This window comes from Melozone crissalis, unplaced genomic scaffold, assembly GCF_028551555.1.
Source record: "Melozone crissalis strain CALT ecotype California unplaced genomic scaffold, PUWL_Pcris_2 ptg000004l_1, whole genome shotgun sequence".
NCBI lineage: Eukaryota > Metazoa > Chordata > Aves > Passeriformes > Passerellidae > Melozone > Melozone crissalis.
The window spans coordinates 21,157,770-21,170,528 of record NW_026535782.1 but is presented as its reverse complement, the minus strand read 5'-3'; the positions used below and the strand labels follow the sequence as shown (position 1 = coordinate 21,170,528).

At 46.3% G+C, this 12,759-nt stretch overlaps 1 protein-coding gene across 2 annotated transcripts in view; it reads left to right on the top strand.

The window, feature by feature from the left end:
• The window catches only part of PRICKLE1 (prickle planar cell polarity protein 1), a 65,977-nt gene that overhangs the window by 39,606 nt on the left and 13,612 nt on the right, over positions 1–12,759 (top strand). Inside the window, exon 1 of one of the 2 annotated variants that reach the window (XM_054272887.1) lies at positions 11,578–11,666. The exons of the other annotated variant lie outside the window; for it this stretch is intronic. The gene's annotated coding sequence lies outside the window, so the exon portion shown is untranslated. Of the gene's footprint in view, positions 1–11,577; positions 11,667–12,759 lie in introns of those variants that run through there. 2 annotated transcript variants of the gene reach the window in all.

Here is a 12,759-nt window from a genome sequence, read left to right as displayed (position 1 = left end):
AATGCCAGCGGTGTATTAGTCACAGGAAGTCAATACCTTGATCTGTATTTGAGGAGTTGGGTTTATATAGGGCACTCTGTTTTCTTAGCTGTTATGCCTTTCTTTAAATGTTCTGTATGGGTCTAATGATACAGAAAGTTTGTTCTGTTCCATCGACCAGAATTGCAAGGGTAATACATAAGCATTTTTCTGCAAAATGTGACAGGGTACTACTATTTGGCAGTGGGTACAGTTGCTGCTGCTTAGGATAACTGAGAAGATGTACAGCTCTGCCTCAGGTAGTCAGCATTGTCCCAAAGCAAATGCCTGCTGTTCAAGGGATTCAGTCCTTCCCAGGACAGCCCATGTGCTTAATTATTGCCTTGGTGTTCAGAGCAGAGAGTGGCTTTCTAAACCGTGGGGTTTGCTTTGGGTTCTCATTAAATGCTGCATGCTGTAGAGTGACACACAATATGCCCTGCAGTGTGTCATGTGCTGTGATGCTAATCAACATTCAATACCAAAGGAGGAGAGCAGCTGCTCCACAGTCAGCATGTCTGAACAGTCCTGCACTCAGCAGGGTATCACTTAATTCGTGCTAATGGATAAAAAACTGGCCTCATAACACTTGTGTAAATGAGGCTAATGATCAGGGAAAAAATGCAAACTAGTTTCCATTTGTTCATAGAGATATGTGTAATTAGAGGTAATAGCTGGATCCAAAAACTTGCTCTCCAGCGTTTATTTGTTGATAATACAAAATGCGAATGACTTGTTCCACTGTTTCTCTCTTGTGAAGTTATTAACTTCACACAGGACTTGAAATATATGTGCTCTTAAATTCTCATTGAGAGAGTTACAAGACTTAATGGGAAAAAGCTACAGGTAATTGCATCTCATAAACTTACCTCAGTCATTTTCGGTGTGGTAACGGATCTCTATTGTAAATCCACTGCTGGCAGGATCAGCACACTGCTTCAGGTTTTTGACCTTCCTCCACTGGCTCCACTGTCTTCTGTAGATTAGAGAAATCAAGAGGCAGCAGCTTGTCCATTGCAGTGATGGCAGCTGAGTAATAATGGCATAATTAGGTACAAAAGTCTTATTTTAGCATCTAAGCTGTAGAGTACTAACTGCCCTCTTCCATTTCCCCAGCACTGTTCATTTTCCTCATTCAGGAAGTCTGCTATTCCCCTCACAGGTGCGTCGTCCCAGTGGCACTGCTGATGCCACTTGGTCATACATGTGTAGAAGGATCAATCTGTCACATTGTGACATAGTCCAATGGTATCAAGCAAAGTTGATCTACCTGAAATTTTAATGTCATTATCTCATTGGATTTGCTAAGGAGGGCTGAGTGTAGGCTTCTCACCCTGCTCTACATGCTGGTTTTGACTGTGCAGATTTCTCCAAGTGTAATCTTACCTGTGTGATGTGCAGGGAAGAAGTAAATCCAGCCTTAATCTAAAATGCAGGAGGAAGCTCTATGGTCCCAGCGCAGAGCCAGTCTGGGTTTATGTGGGCATTCCTTATTTTCCATAGCCTCACGTTGTGCAAACTAGCTACATAAAATTCCACACGAGTGGGTTTCATTCCTGCTAAGCAGGCCCCTCTCTAGACCTTTGCATGGTAACTAAGTCTTGAAAAAATTTAGGTTATTTATCTGACCAGTACACCAAGAACTGATTGAGGAAGGACATTCTTAATCCAGCTGTCTAATGGCATCATTTTGGTTGCTCTTTTTGTGCATGGAGTTTACACAGCAGTCTGAAGGTGAGTGTGGGATATCTGTTGATGAAAGCAAATCATCCAAACCTAAAAAGTGATTCTTGCCCCAATCCCCACCCTGCTCTTTGTTGGAAAAAGTGTTCTTGCTTTAAAACTTAGTGGGAGACTCAGAGTACCTTCAGAAGACTCGGGTTCTTGTTATCAGGTGGAAGTGAAGTCCAGACCAGCTGTCAATTGCATTTACAAAAACAATATTATTATTACTAAATTATCACTGACTCATTAGTTCTGCATATCAGAGAAGCATTATGAAGGAGTACCACTGAAGAGAAAGTAGCTGCTGACTGAGGAGGGAGGCGTGTGTGTGTAACACAAAAATCCAAAGATTACGTTAAGCTGGGGAGTCGTGTGTATATGGCCATTGTGAAACACTGATTCTCATCTTTCCTCTGCTTACTGATGGTCTGAGAGTTGATCTTGTCCTAGCAATAATTTCTGTAGACAAGAAAGCAATTTGGGAAAATATGCAAGTACAAAGGGACTAAATTGTTGAAAACTTAAAATAATATTAAGCATACATTAACATTCTCAGGACTTTTAAAATAGACTCTATATGTGATGAGTGCCATTTTTCAGACGTGTGAAAATGCCATGTCTTGACAAATCACCTGTCATACGTATCTGAAGTCATATCAAGCAGCTCTCATATTCACAGGTTTTACTTAACAAAAATCTGGTTTGTTGAAAATTGAGTTCATATTGCTATCTCAAATATATGCTTTCAAAACCTATTTAAAAATAATAAAATATTATGTAGTGGAAGAGTTGGATGCTTTTCTCGTGTCTCCTGCTGAAAGTGGTTGAACTTATTTCAGAAATTAATCTTGAACTATCTTTGTGCAAGTGGCCTGACACTTGACTAGATTAGCTCAGCCTCTGCTATTGGAACTGGTAGCAATGGTAAACTGGTTTACTTTATAGTGGCTGAATAGAAATATATTCTAAAATTTTAAAAAATGGAGAAAAAGTTGTCAATCCTAGAGGCATGCATTGCCTATGGCCATAGATTGCATTAGCACTTATCCACTTCCATTGAATTCTGGTACTCTTTGTAAGCTAGGCATTATTTTTTCAAGGCTATGCACCTAAAGGAATTCATCCTCCTGGGCAAGCTGCTGAGAAAAGCCAGGATGTGCTGGCAAGCCCAGGTGGGTGTAGCTTAAAGCTCTGCCAGATGAGTATCAGGTGTCAGGTATTGTCAAGCAGTTGCTGTTTCAGCAGCTGTGACAGTACTATGAAGGCTTAGGGATCAATGGATGTTGCACAAAGGTCACTCATGTCAAGGGTACCAGTTGAGTGTCTTAAAACAATTTCATCTGTACTGTTTGCTTCATACATAAGGATTTTCAGTACCAAAAATAATCAAAAATATTTTGCTCCTGAAGTATCCTTATATGTTCTTAAGAGTCTACAAACATTTCTGTAAACACAGATAAGGAAATATATATGTGTTGGAGGCTCCAGAATTTTATATAGTAGCGTCATGTTGATGAGATGAAGCTTGATATTTAGGGGATTTTAGCTGATTTTCCCTGTTGTAGTTACAATTAATTATCTTGCCAGTTGGTGTGGAAAGGATAATGACTGCTAGCTAAAAAACATAATTAACTGGATTTCTGTTTGAATATTTGTTTAATATTTGATTTTCAATATTATCCTACTGAACAAACAGACATAATTTTCATCTTGAACAGACACTGCCTGAACACTTGGCCTTTAAATTCCAGTGCAGTGGAGATGAAGAGAAGGAAAGGAGTGCTTTTATTTTTCCAGCTACCCAATCCTAAGCATCTAGCTCTGTGGAGAAGGGAATACTCTTTCATAGTATCATCATAGAATCATAGAATGATTTGGGTTGGAAGGAACCTTAAAGATCATGTAGTTTCAACGCCCCTGTTCCCATGGAAGGGAACACCTTCCACTAGACCAGGTTGCTGGAAGCCCCATCCAGCCTGGCCTGGAACACTCCCAGGAATGGGGTATATCAAGCCATTGCAGCTCTTTGTGTGCCACTGCCCAGCCAATTCCTTGTCCTTTCCAATGCCTGTGGATGGTGGCTCTGCTAGGACTGAGGCTTTTATTGAACTAGCACTTCTTGCCTAATCTTTCTCCTCAGTTTATACCTGGGTATCCATAATCACAAGGGTATTTGGCATGCGCCTGGGAAAAGTGCTCTTGAAGCTGTCTACCTGATTGCCTTTTGATGTGGTTTGCATGTGTCAGTGTAGTTATGACAGCTGACCAGGAGTGGGACCGTCCCTCTTGGTGTTCCTCCCTTTCCATTCCTAACACTGACGACTGGGCTCAACTCATCCTGTAATAAACCAGTTCTGGAAGCTAAACTAGCAGAGAAAAACGAATCATGCTTAGAGGGAAAAAAAAAATAAAAAGAAAGAAGCAAAGGGAGAAGGGAAAAAAAATGTAGCCTCCGGATGAGCATTCTTCACTCTGTTAAGCAGAAAGCCTCTTTTGGTTTCCCAAAAAATGTGCTCAGTCATCCCATTGCCCCCCACTCCCCAGGAAAAGAAACAGCAAGCTTCAACCATCTGTGTTTACCCCACAACTTATTTTGCCACACAGAGGTAGATTCTTATTAGTGGGGTGAAGTTTGTACTAAGAGTAAAAAGCCCCTTAGCACTGATTTTTATTTGTCCGGGCATGTAAATGGGGGATGGTTTGTTGCCCATTTTGGGTTAGTGGGCTACATTCCAGTGCTTCCATTGGGAAAAAAGAGATTGGATTTTTTTTTACCAAAATGCCAGTATATGGAGTTTCCTAGTGCATTTAAGAAAGGCGTAGGAATGAAACCTTCGTGGCTTCATTGAAGGAACTTCAGTTAGGTGGATGACTTTTTCCTCTATTCTATTTTTTTTTCCTTCCCTTTTTTTTTTTTTTTTTTTAATTTCAGAGTTGGAGAGAATAAGAGGAAGGGGGACATACAAGTATCATTTCTATTTTAAGGCAGCAATTTTAAGGCAACACACTGCAAAACTGTGTGTCAGTTCTGGAGTCAGTGTCATTTGGATGCTGCCTAGCCCATTCCAAGCCTTCTTAAATGTGAGGAAAAGAAACCTCAGACAAATGAAACTACAGTAACAGTAATGGCAGGCTGGATAGAAGAGCAGTGAACCTCTGGTGAGGTAGGAGCCTGCCCAATTTTTTTTTGCTGAGCAAGAAGTGATGCTGAGTGTTCCCTGGCTCAGACAATTATTTAGCCATTGATCTTTCTATGCAAAATACTGAAATACTTATATTTTGGTGTTGCCTTTTGGTAGAATTTCATGGTCTTCAGTCTTGGCAACTCATAAATCAGGTAGTGTCTCTTGCAGCTGCTGTCCTAAGGAAAGTTAGTAAAGGTGTAATGCATCTCATTACCCACCTGACATTTTTGCATTCTTCTTGCATCAGTGTCTGCCTCGAGGTTGACCTGTGACACTAGTTTGGTAAAAATAAACTAATAGTTAATCTGAGTGTTGTCCTCTCCCTTGTATTTGTGGTGTGCTGTGCATATAGCTTGTGGAAAATGGCAGTGTAGAACTGTACAGGATACATATGTCACAAGTTGCTGGATTTCCCTCCTGCAGATTTTAAGCAAGAGAAGGGTATCACAAACCTTTGCATATCTCATCTTTGCCTTTAAACTCAGTTTTGTTTTCTCTGGATATAATCCTCCAGGAGCAGTGGTAATCCTCCACGCCAAATTTTGCCTTCACTAAAGTCAATCGCTTGTGGTTTTTTCCTAAGTTCAGGCTATTGAAAAGCATTGCCAGCCACAGGGAAGACTGAGTGTAATTGGAGCATCCCTCACACCACAAAACTGCACTCACAAAGGGTTTTAAATTTGTTTTCAAATACTAGCTCCAATATTTGTTTGAATTATTTGTTATTATTGTTATTGTTATTATTATTATTAGTAGTAGTAGTAGTAGTACAATATTATTAGCTTCTTTACATAGGTGCCAGCTCCTGGGTTAAATGTCCCTTTGTCTGCATGTATGAATGTTGACCGCAGTAGAAAATCCACAGAGTTCATGCCATTTCCTTTTTTAATCTAAATAAATTTTCAAACCAATTTAGATAAATTGTGAGGATTTTCTTTGGAGGTTAGGCCTGGGAGCAGAGCTTGACACAGAGAAGATGACATCATTCACCATCCACACAGGCTTTGGCACAATTCTTGACTGAAATTCCCTCAATAAGCAAAGAGTGCATTAGCTCTGCAACACCTTCCCATTGCATAATGGTGTTTGTGCTGGGTGTTATTAAAAGCCCAGGTGGTGATTCCACCTGCGTCAGCCCCTGCTGCTGGCAGAGCACTGCAGGCACACTGTTGTTGTTGCAATGCCCTTTGTTGTGCCCCTGCAGCCTGGGAACGGGGCACTGACTCTCCAGGGTGCTGGTGAGGCAGGGGAGCCCCACTGGCACCCCACAGCTGTGGTTGCAGTGGAGCTGTGGGCACCTGGGTGTTTACCTGTGCCCTGTGTGACTGTGGGCTGCGTAGAGCCAATTATGATAAAATCAAGATTGCTGTCTTCAGAGGAGCCTGTGGGGTTAAGAGTTTCCAGATACAGCAACAGACCTGTTGGTTCAGGAGCAAGTCCTAGCCCGATCTGACAAGGAAGGGCATTTTAATGAAATTTTAATTCTTTGCTGCTGAAGCAAAGTAGGATTGTGGTTTTAGATGTGTTGGTCTTCAACTCTGAGAGCATTAAGGAAAGGAAATAAAATAAACCTCTCTTAGTCAAGCATTCCCAGCACACAGCAGCTTATGCCAGCCAGTCCTCAGGCCATTTATAGCTGGTGTAGCTCTCCAAAGCAAGCAGTAGGCACTGTTTCCCATCTTGGTACCTGATTGCTTGATGCCTCAGCAGATCTATGTACCACTGGCAGGTGAAAATAAAAATGAGCTATTATTAATATTAGTTTAGTGCTACCTGATTGTCTCCTGATCTGTTACCTGATGTAATATTTTCATTTGGTGCATTGACTTACTGGGGCAGGCAGAGAGAGGGCAGGCTGTTAGGATGACGGGGAATGCAGCAAAGAGAAGAGTGGAAACCAAGCACCATCATACAGTCACAAACCCTTGCTGGGCAGAAGTCATCTTATTCCTATATTTTTAACTTGTTGCATTTCACATGCATGCCTCATTTTAATCCCTGTATCTCTTTACTGCGTATCATCTCTTGTGTTTTACATGTATGTCTCCTACAGAGGTGCTTTTCTCCAGATTTTAAATGTTATCTAAATGTTATTTTTAAACATTAAAGTTTGGCAAAGAGTCAGACTTTGGAGCCTTGAGAAGTCATGAGATGTTGCGTCCACGCCCTTTCTCTGAAACCTCAAAAAAGAAAATAAGGAAGACGCCAGTCAGGGGCACGGTTCAGAGGCCTCAATGTGTTGGTGACGCCCCTGCTTTGCCTCTGCTCCTAGCAGCTCACAGTGATCTGCTCTGGGTGCCAAACTCCCCAGTTTGGGGGGTGAAACAGGGAGAAGTTGAACAGGGAGATGTTTCAGATATGGCTATAGGTGTGGAGTGGCACAGAGAGGGGTGGCCTTTGCCAGGGGGCCCTTTGAGATCTGCAGTGACCGCAGATAGTGATAAAATTGTGCAAACTGTTCCCATCTATGAAGACATACTTCCATACTCATAACCTGGAGAGGAAACCTAGGGCTGGCTTTGACAAGATGTTTAGGTATCTAGAGGTGGATGTCCATGGGGATTTCTGAGTACACCAAGGCAAACAAAGTAAAGTGCTCTTGGAGGTCAAGCCATTTTTATACACCAGCTAAGCAAGTGTGTGTAAACAGCCAATTATTCCAGAAGAGAGAGGGAAAAAGGCTGGCAATTCCATCTCCACAACAGTCCAGCCTCACAGGAATCAGTCATGGTTTTAACTTGTGCTAACATTGCCAAGTCTAGGGAATAAGACCAGTATTCTTCAGTGGATTCCAGTAGATCATCTCAGATCATGATGAAACTGCTTCCCTTATTCTGGTCTCTTTGCTCCCTTGGGGCATAGAGCCAGGGCCACTGGGAAGGACCTTGGTGCTGTAAATGCATCCTCGAGCTCCCTGTGCTGTGCCTTCAGGCAGGACATACATGGTCAAGTCACCATCCCTAAAATTCCTGAAGAGCATACCTGCCTGTGTCAGACATTGCTTTGATTTGTGCATAACCACTGCTTGGGGAGCAGTTTTAATTCCTGCTCCATGGACCCCTGTGCTGTCAGATATATGGAAAAGCTTTCCTGCTTTATTTGAAAATACAAAACCTGGCTTATTTTAGGGAGTTTTCTTATTGATTTCTCTGAAACAATTATTGCTGAGATTTTTTTGTTATTTTGTTCTGGTTTCCATTCACCTTGCTGCACGCTTTCACCTTTCATAGCTGAATTGTAACTTTTTGCTTTAAATGAATGCGTGAGATGATCCGTAATTAAAGTCTGGGAATGGAGGTGGTGATCATTAGAGGGTGGTGATGTAGATGGTGAACTCCTCTGTTTGTCCACAGAACCAATCAGGCTTGAGAGGTGGGTGTTGTGCCACTGTTCTACCTGGAGAAGCTGCCTCGGAAGCACAAGAGGTTAATTCGTTTTCTGCTGCTTGGTCTCTCTTCTGTGACTGCCAACAAAGGTAGCAATTACCAGTGTCATCTGAGGGGATGTTCCCTGATCTGGCTAATTTGAAACTGGGAAACCACACTGACAACTCAGCAAATTTCTTACAGGCCAGACAATATCCCTGACCTGGTCAGTAGTACAACAGAGTTGTAACCTAGACTAAATTTGTGCTAATACCTTAGGGCAAAAGGTTCCATATCCATTGCAGGTCCCTAGAAGCATTTGGTTGTTGAAGGATCAGCTCTACCCAGATGCAGTCAAGAATGTGAAACGTGTTGGAAAGGGCGAGTCAGTTTGTGCCTGTCTTTTTAGCTTTTATTATTTTTTAAGGCAACTTCTGTGGCATAGTTTGCACTTCACATAACGAGTACGTATGCTGTCATATTTGTTGTGTGAAAATAAAGAAGAAATCATAGCAACACATTTGTTCTTGTGGAAGCAGCTGAAATCAAAGGAGGCAGTTCAGGAATGACTTTCACAATTTGCAAATGCCTAAGGGGAGTTATGATAGCTGTTTCTTTAGCCTAACGTTCAAGGATACCATAGACTCAAATGTTTGAGCGCAGAAACACAGCAATCTGAGATTTAAAAAAAAAGAAAAATAACGTACTGTAAAATAATTTACTACCTGAAATAATTTAAAAGGGCTTTAGATGGGTTTAGCAGAAGTTGTAGTGGGTTTTTCATTGCTGGTACTTTTAAATAAAGATAAAATGTTTTGTTCATGCAGACAGGAAATGTAGGAAAAAATCTTATGACCACATTAGTTCAGACTAGAAGATCACAATGGTTGTTTTTGGCCTAGTAATGTATAAGTGCATTGTCCAGAACAATACAGTAATTTCTGTGCTCAAGTCACAGAAGTTCAGGACAAAAAGAAAAGCCGTGTAGCCAACTATCTCTGTACACCCTCTGACACTTCAGTGTCAAGGAAAGCGTTAGCAAAATGGGGGACAACTTGATTTTCCAGCAAAGTAAGTGGCTTTGGTAGACTCTCGGTCATGAAACTTTGCAAACTTACCTGCAGCCATTGAGCTGGTTGTGCTGCCGAAGTTCCCAAAGGAGATTCTCATTTTTGCAATTTGCTGTGCAGAGGTGTTGAGCTCCCCTCAGTGTAGGGAGCTGCTGAGAAAATGCCAGGCGCTTGTGGAAAAGGAGTAGACAATATATGCAAATTGTTGGTATTTATTCAGTCATGTAGTGAGGGAGAATAAACATTATTCCTGACATTTCCATTTTTGATTAATGATGAATGGGGCTGGCAGATGTTCAGCTGGCCGCCAGATGGGGTCTGCTCAGTCCAACAAACAGAACAGGAACAGTCTGGATCTCGTAAAGCCAGCACAGACAAAAGCTCTGACAAAATCTCTAGTTCATCCAAGTGATACGCCAGTTTTGACCTCAAAACGACTAAGCTGTTTAAGAATGGAGGTAGTACAACCACTGAAACTGCTTATGGAAGTGAAATGGGGTATGGAAGGATGGGAGCTGGTTAGTTTGCTGGAGTTTGGCAGGTTTTTTCCTGCCGCAGGAGGCACAGACTGCGGCTCTGATTCCCTGTGGCTGGAGTTGCGCGGGGCCCTGTGCATTAACCCTGGGTACAGGTGCAATGGTCGTGTCCCTGGGCACAGCTGGGAATCGCCTGCCTGGAGCGCCGTCAGCCCGGGATGGGCCGAGCCCCTCGGGGTCGCACAGCCCGCCCTCGGTCCCGGGCCCTGCTCCGAGCCGTGGGGAATCAGCCCGGGAGGGGCTGTGGGGGCTCTCCCGGCTCGCCATGGGCCTGGCGAGTGCCCAGCCGAGGGTCGGGGGCAGCCCGCGGGCAGGAGTGACAGTGACAGTGCTGAGGACAGGGACGCTGCTCTGAGCACCTCCTGTACCCGTCAGCACCGGCTTCCCTCAGCGCGCTGCGGGCAAAGCCATTCAAATTTACACAAGTGACTTTAAACCCATGCAAATCCGGTTCCTGGGGGAAGCGATAAGTGTCTGAGAAGTGCCCCCTCGCCGTCCCGGGCAGATGAGCCGCCCCCGGCTGCGGGAGCTCGGCGGGGAGCTCGGCCCGGGATGCGGGGCTGGGCCGGGCTGGGCTGCCCCTCGCGTCGGGGCCGTGTGTGCCGCCGCTCTGACCCCGAGATGCAGCGCGAATAAATTCCCTTTGATAATGACTTCCCCAGGGAGACAAAGAGCGGGAGGGAAGAGGAAATTTGACCGCGGTGTTCACGGTTACATTGGCGGTGCCGGGGGGAAGCCGTCCGCCTGCCTTTGAAGACGGAGCACACGCCTCTCGGGGCTTTTTATGCCTACGGGCTTGGGGGAAGTGGTAAAAGCAGGGACTGGCAGCCTCTTAGAAAATGCCCCGGTGCCGCTTCTCTGTGCGTAAGCTGGGGCTCGGACGCCTCTTTCCCACTTGGAATTGTGCCAGGGGAGGCAGTGATGGACGGCTGCTCTCTGCGATCCTCGGCTTCAGATAGGGTTTATTATTTTTATTATATTTTTATTATTCATGTACAGAGACCTAGAACAAACGTTTTCCCGTCCTGAACCGAGTCCTTCCCGTCCGGGTGCGCGGGGCGGCGGTGGCCGGGCCGGGCCGGGTCAGCCCGGGGCGGCCGGAGCGCGTCCAGGGCGGGGTGGGAAATCTATTTCGGGCGTAAACACGAACAAAAGCGCTGCAGCCAAACCGTGTGTCCGTCGTGTCCTGAGCGCAGAATTTATCGCTTCTGCAGGCGCTCGGTCCCCTGGGTGGGTATGCGGCCGGGACGGCGACCCTTCCTGCCTCGGGGGCGGTGGCAGGAGACGCTCCCTCTTCCCACGCTCCTTCCCCCGCCTTGGGCAGCGCTTTGAAGGAAGAGCGCTGGCGGGAGCGATTCCTCCCGCCGCCTGACGGAGGAGCGGTGAGGGGCGCGGGGCTCGGCGGGAGCTGCCGCTCCGGTGCCGGTTCGGGAGGAGCGCGGGGAGGCCGCTCCGGCCGGCCCGGCTGCCCCCGCCCGCGGGAGGGGACGGGACGGGGCGGCGCTGGGATCGGTCCCGCTGCGCTCCCAGCGGGCGGGACGGGAAAGGAAGCGGCGGCGCCGCCCGGCAGGGACAGGGCAGGAGCAGCCCCCGCCGCCCCCTGCCCCGGCGGGACCGTGCCTGGCGCTGCCCGGAGGAGCCGCCGGAGCCGCCCGGGTGTGCGGCTCGGGAGGAGCTGCCGCGGCGCGGGGTCGGGGCAGCAGCCGGCATCGCCTCTCTTGCGCCGGCTCCGCCGCAGCCTGGCCGCTGCTTGGGAGCCGCTCCGAGGTAATTGCGGTGACTTGTGTCCGCTGCCCCGGGGGTGCCGGAGCTGCCGGTGCCTTTGCGCATCCGGCTCCCGAGCGTGGGGACCCGGGGACTGGGGGTGCTCCTGAGCCACCTTCAGAAACTTGCTCGGGATGGAAAACCTGTCCTTCAGGGATCTCTGCCTGCTGAGGAAGGCTCCGTCCCGGCTCTCCGAGATGGGGCGCGGGGCTGTCAGCGTGTGCGGGGCTTGGGCGCAGAATTTTTTTGCTTTTCTATTTTTTTACAATTCCTGTCTTGTGACTTATTGGATGCTTTCTTCAAGTGTTTTCTCTGGAAACTTGTTTCAAATGAGGGCTGTGAGCCCTAACAAAGAAGGGTGTTGTTCGACAGCCAACAGGTGATGGGGTGAAACCTGAGTATATGTGTACATTGGAGTAAAGTCTGGCTGCTGTTTAAAATAGAATTTTAAAAATCAATGGGAGACTGTAAAAGGCAAGATTTCCGTCTTTCTAAATCTGTACACCCTCTTAAGGAGAGAGGCGGGGTGGGGGGGAGCATCCGTGAGAATACCTCTTTCTCGGCCGGAGGTTTGGGTCTTGCCTCACTGCAGTGTGTGCTTGAGTTTCCATCGGCGATGTGCAGAGCCAAGGATAACACGGCCAAATCAGACGTGTTGGCATGGGGCGATGCTTTGTCACGGGGCTTCCTCCTTTTGCTAAACGCAGGTAGCCTGCCTGTGCAGTATGGCTCGTCTAAAGAAAATACCGTGGGAAGGATCGTCTCACTTCCACTTGGAAAAGTGGTCTTGGCGCTAGGATGCTAGAGGGGGAAAGCAGCTAACTCCTTTGTTGTTCCTTGTATACTGGCTAAAAAAAAGGAGAACAGTTCTTCTAGGGTCTGTCTATCTGGAGGTCTTTTGAATGAACAAGTAGACTGACTCTATTCCTTCCCGACCGCTCTGGGTGGTTCATTACTCAGAAGGACCCAGCAGCTGTGTGCTGGTGCTGATGCAGATTCTCCTTATCAGTTCTGGGTCCGGATTTCCCACACAGAGAGCTACAGAGCTCACCGTGGGTATGTTATTTGTGCTGTAGCTAGGGAATGGGACTTCCTG